The sequence below is a fragment of the Antedon mediterranea genome, chromosome 4 (assembly GCF_964355755.1).
Source record: "Antedon mediterranea chromosome 4, ecAntMedi1.1, whole genome shotgun sequence".
NCBI lineage: Eukaryota > Metazoa > Echinodermata > Crinoidea > Comatulida > Antedonidae > Antedon > Antedon mediterranea.
The window spans coordinates 5,938,976-5,945,645 of record NC_092673.1 but is presented as its reverse complement, the minus strand read 5'-3'; the positions used below and the strand labels follow the sequence as shown (position 1 = coordinate 5,945,645).

Genomic DNA, 6,670 nt, shown 5'->3' with positions numbered 1-6,670 from the left:
TGATATAATAGATATAAATGTTGTGAACTCTGGACTTTAATAGAACTTGTCACGCAAACTTTCTTTATAAAGTATGACAAGCCATAGTAATACAGAAACAAAATGTAATATGCTTTTTTTAAATCAATCTGTAATATTTTATCTTTTAGGATTTAGGACACTATCCCAATGTTCTTATCTGAGCTATATTACTAGCTAACTAATTGTTTTTCTTTTCAATTGTTGTAATATTTTTTTAAATTTTATGTCTATACAGTACTAATTTATCAATGTACCAATGTGTGCTTCAGCATAAAAGAGCATTATTTTAGCCTTATATACCAAGAATTTTGTTTACATTTTAAATCTGTTCTATTTTATGCAAACAAATGTAATATTCATTTGCAGAGATCTTGTGTGGTACCTGGATATGTATGAGTGTCATGGTTTCTTCGGTGTTTTTCCCTTGTCAGTCCATGGGTAGGCCTACAGGTATACTACAGTACCAACTCATTTTAACAGTGCATTTCTGGAAACATTTCTTATTACCATTCTCAAATATAACAAAAATTATTGTAATACTTACTTTGCAATGTGTTTTGTTTTTCTCCACTAATCAACCCATTTCGTTTGTTTTTTCACAGATTTAACAATATGACTGGAAATACTACTTCATTTACAACAATAGGTGTAATCACTGAATTGATAGAATCTGAGATGTTTGCCAAATAATCTTTGAGCCAAGTTATGTTGTCATAAGGTAAATCTTCAGCATAATGCCAATATTGTGAAAACCATTTGAACATTTCTGATAGTGGTCAGTTTGCTGTCTGCTCTTCTTGCTTGGGTTGAACATATTAAGCTACCTTATATTTATATAGATACCATGGAGTAAAAAATAAGAATTATTCTTTACTCCATGTAGATACATAGTTTACCGTAGAGCAGTTTTGTAACATATTCACATGATGGTTGTACAAAAGTGTCTTCCCTCCAGTTATTAAATGTGTTTAACACGTCTACAATGGTAAGCTTCATCCTAGGCCGCATAGACCTCTGTAGATGCTGGCTTGATGGAGTATGTTCTGTGTTAGCTAGGCTAGGTCTTCGCTGGTTGGAAAACCTCAAAAGGATGCTATAAACACCCAAATCAAAGTCTTAATAAGGGCTTAAAAGAAGATACTTCGCTTTTTTAAATGAATCCAAATGAATTCACAGTTTAAGAATTAAATATCTATAATATAATAGCACTAAGCCAAAATTTGTTCCTCTATCTCCTCCTAAACCGCACGTCTGATACCAGCACCTTTTAATTCCCTTTTATCCATTAGTTTATGTTAGAACTGAATTATTTCGAACATAAATCCCGAACTGGATGAAGGTATAGTAATCTCATGCCCCCATTAATTATTTAAAAATACATTAAAAAAAATAAGAAAATATAATACATCAATCAATTTATTGCTTTCAACACACACAAATAATTATAATAAATTAGCATCGAAAAATAGTTGCAACCAAAAACATCAAAGCAGCTAATAAAACATGTGTATATCTGATGATATAGCATTAAGATAGAGAGCTTGGCTTGGTAAATCCATGCATTATGTTGTATCAGATTCTGGCATATTAAAATTGATCTACTGAGATAAACAAGTTTAAATATGTTATATATTTCTATTATAAATCTTATTGTGATCTTATATACAAGGTTAGATAATCCGTTTTTACATTTCTATGTAAACTTTTGCCTTTATTACTTGAAAAAATATAATATAGGCCTAATATAGGCCACTTTCATGTTTCCTTTTTTATTTATGCTCCAATTGTAGCACCATGTAGCATGCTAGTTAACAGTATGACAACATATTCCATCAAGATTATATGAAAACTGTAAGTAAAATTTATAAATCATTATCAAAGATAAACACAATTATATATTGGCTAAATTGCTAAACCTTTTCCTTTTACCAGTGTTTTTGTACATTGTGGTACCTTGTTGAAACAATTCACCTGATTGTTTTATAATGTAATAAAATGTAACAAAAAGCGTTCTACAAAATACAGTCATATTGAAATGCAAGTCAAAATGATTAAAATAATCTTGACAATATTTTGGCAATTGCTAAACTTATTATTATATTATTAGTGTCAAGTTTTTGTTTAATTTGATTACATGGTACCAGGTTGAATTTAATACAGCTGATATATTATTTCACAATGAAAACAAATTTTTTAAAAAATCAACTGAAATTTAAAAAATATAAATGATCATAAATACTGTGTAATTAACTGAATGAGTATTGAATCAACTCATTGACTTTTAGTTTATGAGAATCTCCTTACTATGCATATTAATAAGACATTAAACATTTAAGACATTTAGACATATAGCTTTACAGTTGTATATAATTTTACCTTGTCTTTAACAACATACAATACAGATTTTAGTAGTCATGTAAAACATCTGAAATACATTTCTCGCTAGAAATCAGAAGCAATAATAATTATATAACAACAGAATATAAAATGTACATAGAGTAAGTTTACTATAAAAAAAAGATAATTCTTGTATGCTTCAGTTCAGATAATTTGTGCTTTCACACTATAGACATTTAACTAAATTTGTTGAAAGCATACTGTACAGGTTATGATTTGTTTGTATGTTTTTAGCTTTTTAATAATTAAATATTTTTATATTGTTTGCTTTAAAGTTTGCCACTGCAACTCTTCTTGGTCTTTCTGAGATTACAGCAATCCCTAATGGAACATTCAACCCATCATCTTTATCATCTATTCGTTTAATGAATGTACCATTTTGATCAAATAGTTGTAGTTTATGATTACTTGATACTATTATATTTCCATCCATATCTACAGTTATACCACAAGGCCAGTAAACTTTACCATCTTCTTCATCGGAGTCTACAAGGATCTTTATCAGCTTATCATTAGCACCAAACATTTGTATTTTGCTATCTTTACCATCAACAACAATTACATGACCCTCCTTTGTTACAGCAACATCCTGTGGATTATTCATTTGACCTGCTTTACTACCTTTAGAACCTATCTGACCCAATAGTTTACCATCATCAATATTGAATTTAAACACACAGTGACAGTCACGATCTGCTACATATAAGATCCTGGTCTTTTGGTTTACTGCTAAGCCATTTGGATATTTTAATACTCCTTTACCAAAAGTTTGGATTTCATGATAATGGTTGCACATTACAACACATTTTTCTGTTTTATCACTATACACCATGTGATTGCTTATTTGATGCATTCGATTGACTTTAACATTTTGTGGTATTTGTATTCTAGAAACAAAAGAACCTGATTGATCAAACTTTATTATATCTTTACTTTTGCTGGATACTAGTATACATCCATCAGTATCTAATACTACATCTGCCACTTTGTGTGTTTTGGCATGTTCTTTATACTTTGATATGTTATCTATAGTATGTACAAGTCCAAGTGGTTCCACCTTGATACTTACTGGTGAACCTATGACATGTGACATAGCTCCATCAGTGATATCCATCTGCCAATCTCCTTCCAAATTGCATCTACCTGTTATCATGTGCTCTCCCTTACTGTGAGCTAATTCAATGACTGCTTTCTCACCTAATGAGTTGCTTAGTGTGGCTGTTAGTTGACCAACATTACTCTCTGCTAGACTTGATACTCTTACACAAAATGGTTGTTCTAATGTAACTGAAATGTTCTCATCGTCTTTATTAACCTTGTGTACACCACTAACAGTGACAAGTTTACCAACACCTTCATGATTCAATAAGTCATCCATATTTGCAGATGGAATGAACTGTATTCTCGTTTTAGTAAATGGTTTATCTAATTCATCTGCAGAATCGTTAGTTGTCTTGTATGATGCAAGAATTTCTTTTTCTTGTGTTTCATTCCTCGTTTTACTGATTATGTTTATGGAGTTTACTTGCTCTAGCTGTGATTCAATAATTTTAACTTGACTCTCAATAACTTCTTTTTGGTCTTTATAAATCTGTGTAAGATTTTCAATTATTATCTGCGTTCCTTCCTCCACCTTTCTGATAATGTTAATCTTTTGAAATTCAATCTTTGTTTTGCATAACTCAAAATTAGCTTCAAAGTCTGATTTTTCTTTAGTGATACTATCTAATCTTGCTTTTAGAGCTGTCTGCAGTTGAATCACCTCATGTTTATTTCTATAACAACTGAGAATATGTTTGCAATCTTCACATGCAGTAAGATTACATGTTAGGCAATGCTCCTTCAGTTTTTTATCTGGGTGATGTGGACAGTTTAGTGAATCTTTTGATTTGATTAAGCACTCCAGACTTTTTTTGTCAACAAACAACTGTAAAACATAATACATTAATCATCATTATCAAAGTTATCAATGTAAGACAAAAATTTGAATTTAATATATTATTGTTTTAAACTATATTATTATTACAGTATATACCTTTGTTTCAGATTTAAGTGGTTCGATTGATACAGTACTTGTTGTAGCTTGTCTGCCAGTTTTCTCTAAAGTATAGAAAATGAAACTATAAATTAATGTTATTGTTTATAAGAAATAATTGACTTTTTCATGCAGTGAACCTATATTTTCAGGTACTTGGCTTTACAAAAGTATCTATTACTATGTTAAGCCTCGTTTGCAGCTGATCTTTTTCAATCTATTAAAGTGGCACCAGCCAGTTTAGCCTAAAATCTCAATATCCCATATCAATATTTTATATACATGATTACTTTACTGAGGAATAATTTACATTTAGGAAAGAACTGTGCATGCAAATCATATGCATGGTAATTACCTGAAACATATTCTACCGGCAATACATTCTTGTTCTCTTCCTCTTCTCTGGATACTTCATCAGCAATGGCGTTTAGTCTTGTCTTCATTTTTTTTATCTCCAAAAAAGTGTCTCTAGCTTTTTTATCGAGAATCTTTGCAAATCGTTCCATTGACTTCTTTTCATCCACCAGAAGTGTATCCCTCTCCAGGACGAATACAAAATCCCAAATAGTGTTGAACTTAAGATGACCTAGGCTGTAGTGGGCAAGCATGGTTGATACATTTGTTGTATTTTCTCTTAAAGCTGTGAATAGTCTTTTGCGATATTCTGTTATTGGTTTTCCCTTTGTAAAGTTGTACTCTTCATTGTTGTTTGGATGCTTTACTTTAAATTGTTCTATTAAATCTACCGCTTCCTTCATCTCAGTAACTTTAGCAATCTCTAACAAAATGTCTACATCAGTAGGGTTATAATGAATATAACCTTTGCTTTGAAGTTCATTAAACCATTCAAGTGCTGGTACATTTTCTTTACTTAATACCATTCCAGAGCAGTGGTCATTTAGCAGAAGTCTTAGCCACAAACAATACTCACCTTTATATTTATCATTTAAATTTGAAAGAAAGTCTACAAATTCTTCCTTTGTTGCCATTTTCTAGAACCATACAAAATCAGCAGCTATAATAATTAGGCCTACAATTTATAATAATATAAAAAAAAAACAATAAATATTAGCCAAAATATCAATTTAATTAAGCATTATACCATTTTAAATATTTACACTGTATATATGCATTTTGGTGAATTAATTTCTAATTTATCATTTGTATTTTTATGCTGATTGTTATTGTAGTTTTGATGTGTCTGTGAAGTTGGTTACTCATTCGCCGTAGAGGGCGTAGACGCAAAAAAGTTCGTGGAACTGGGGTGGCAAATGGTAGAGTAGGTCAAGAGTGATCGATTCATACCAAAATATTTTGAAAAAATTAAGTAGGTCAAGTGTTATAACGTTCGTAAAGCCAGTTACTTATTCGCCGTAGAGGGTGTAGATGCCAAAAAGTTCGTGGAACTGGAGTGGCAAATGGTAAAGTAGGTCAAGGGTGATCGATCCATACCAAAAAATGTTTAAAAAATTAAGTAGGTCGAGTGTTATAAAGTTTGTAAAGCCAGTTACTTATTCGCCATAGAGGGCGTAGACGCAAAAAAGTTCGCGGAACTGGGGTGGCAAATGGTAGAGTAGGTCAAGGGTGATCGATTCATACCAAAATATTTTGAACAAATTAAGTAGGTCAAGTGTTATAACGTTCGTGAAACCAGTTACTTATTCGCCGTAGACACAAAAAAGTTTGCGGAACTGGGGTTGCAATTGTTAGAGTAGGTCAAGGGTAATCGATTCATACTAAAATATTTCGAAAAAATTTAGTAGGTCAAATGTTATAACGTTTGTAAAAGCCAGTTACTTATTCGCCGTAGAGGGCGTAAATGCATAAAATGTTATTGAACTTTGACCAGAAGAAGTAGAGGAGGTCAAGGCTAACATGTTGATGCAATAACAACTCAATTAGACAGTTATTACGTATTAAAATCTGTTTTTAAAAATATTTGTGACTGTCCCTTTAATTGAATTTGAATAAGGAACTAGGAACTAGTAACCAACTTCACAGAAATAGTTTTGATTGGTCTATTTTAAATTATAATTTAACAGATTGTATAATGTAACACACTATTTCTTCTATCCCAAACATAATTAAAGTACAATAAAACTTTTAGTATGAGTAAAATAAATTTTTTCTTATTTTTCTGTTGGTTAAAACTTAAATTCATAAACAGTAGTTCTTTTTATAACTTCTAGCAATAATGTGTGTACATGAGTATTTTAG

General features: G+C 30.9%; 1 long non-coding RNA gene across 1 annotated transcript; it reads left to right on the top strand.

Moving 5' to 3' along the window:
- Window positions 1-375: 375 nt before the first annotated feature.
- LOC140046492 (uncharacterized) lies at window positions 376-6,453 on the top strand. Its single transcript, XR_011844796.1, has 4 exons — window positions 376-471; window positions 624-739; window positions 1,812-1,872; window positions 5,644-6,453. It is a non-coding gene; the product is annotated as an uncharacterized lncRNA (long non-coding RNA).
- The last annotated feature ends 217 nt before the right edge of the window (window positions 6,454-6,670 follow it).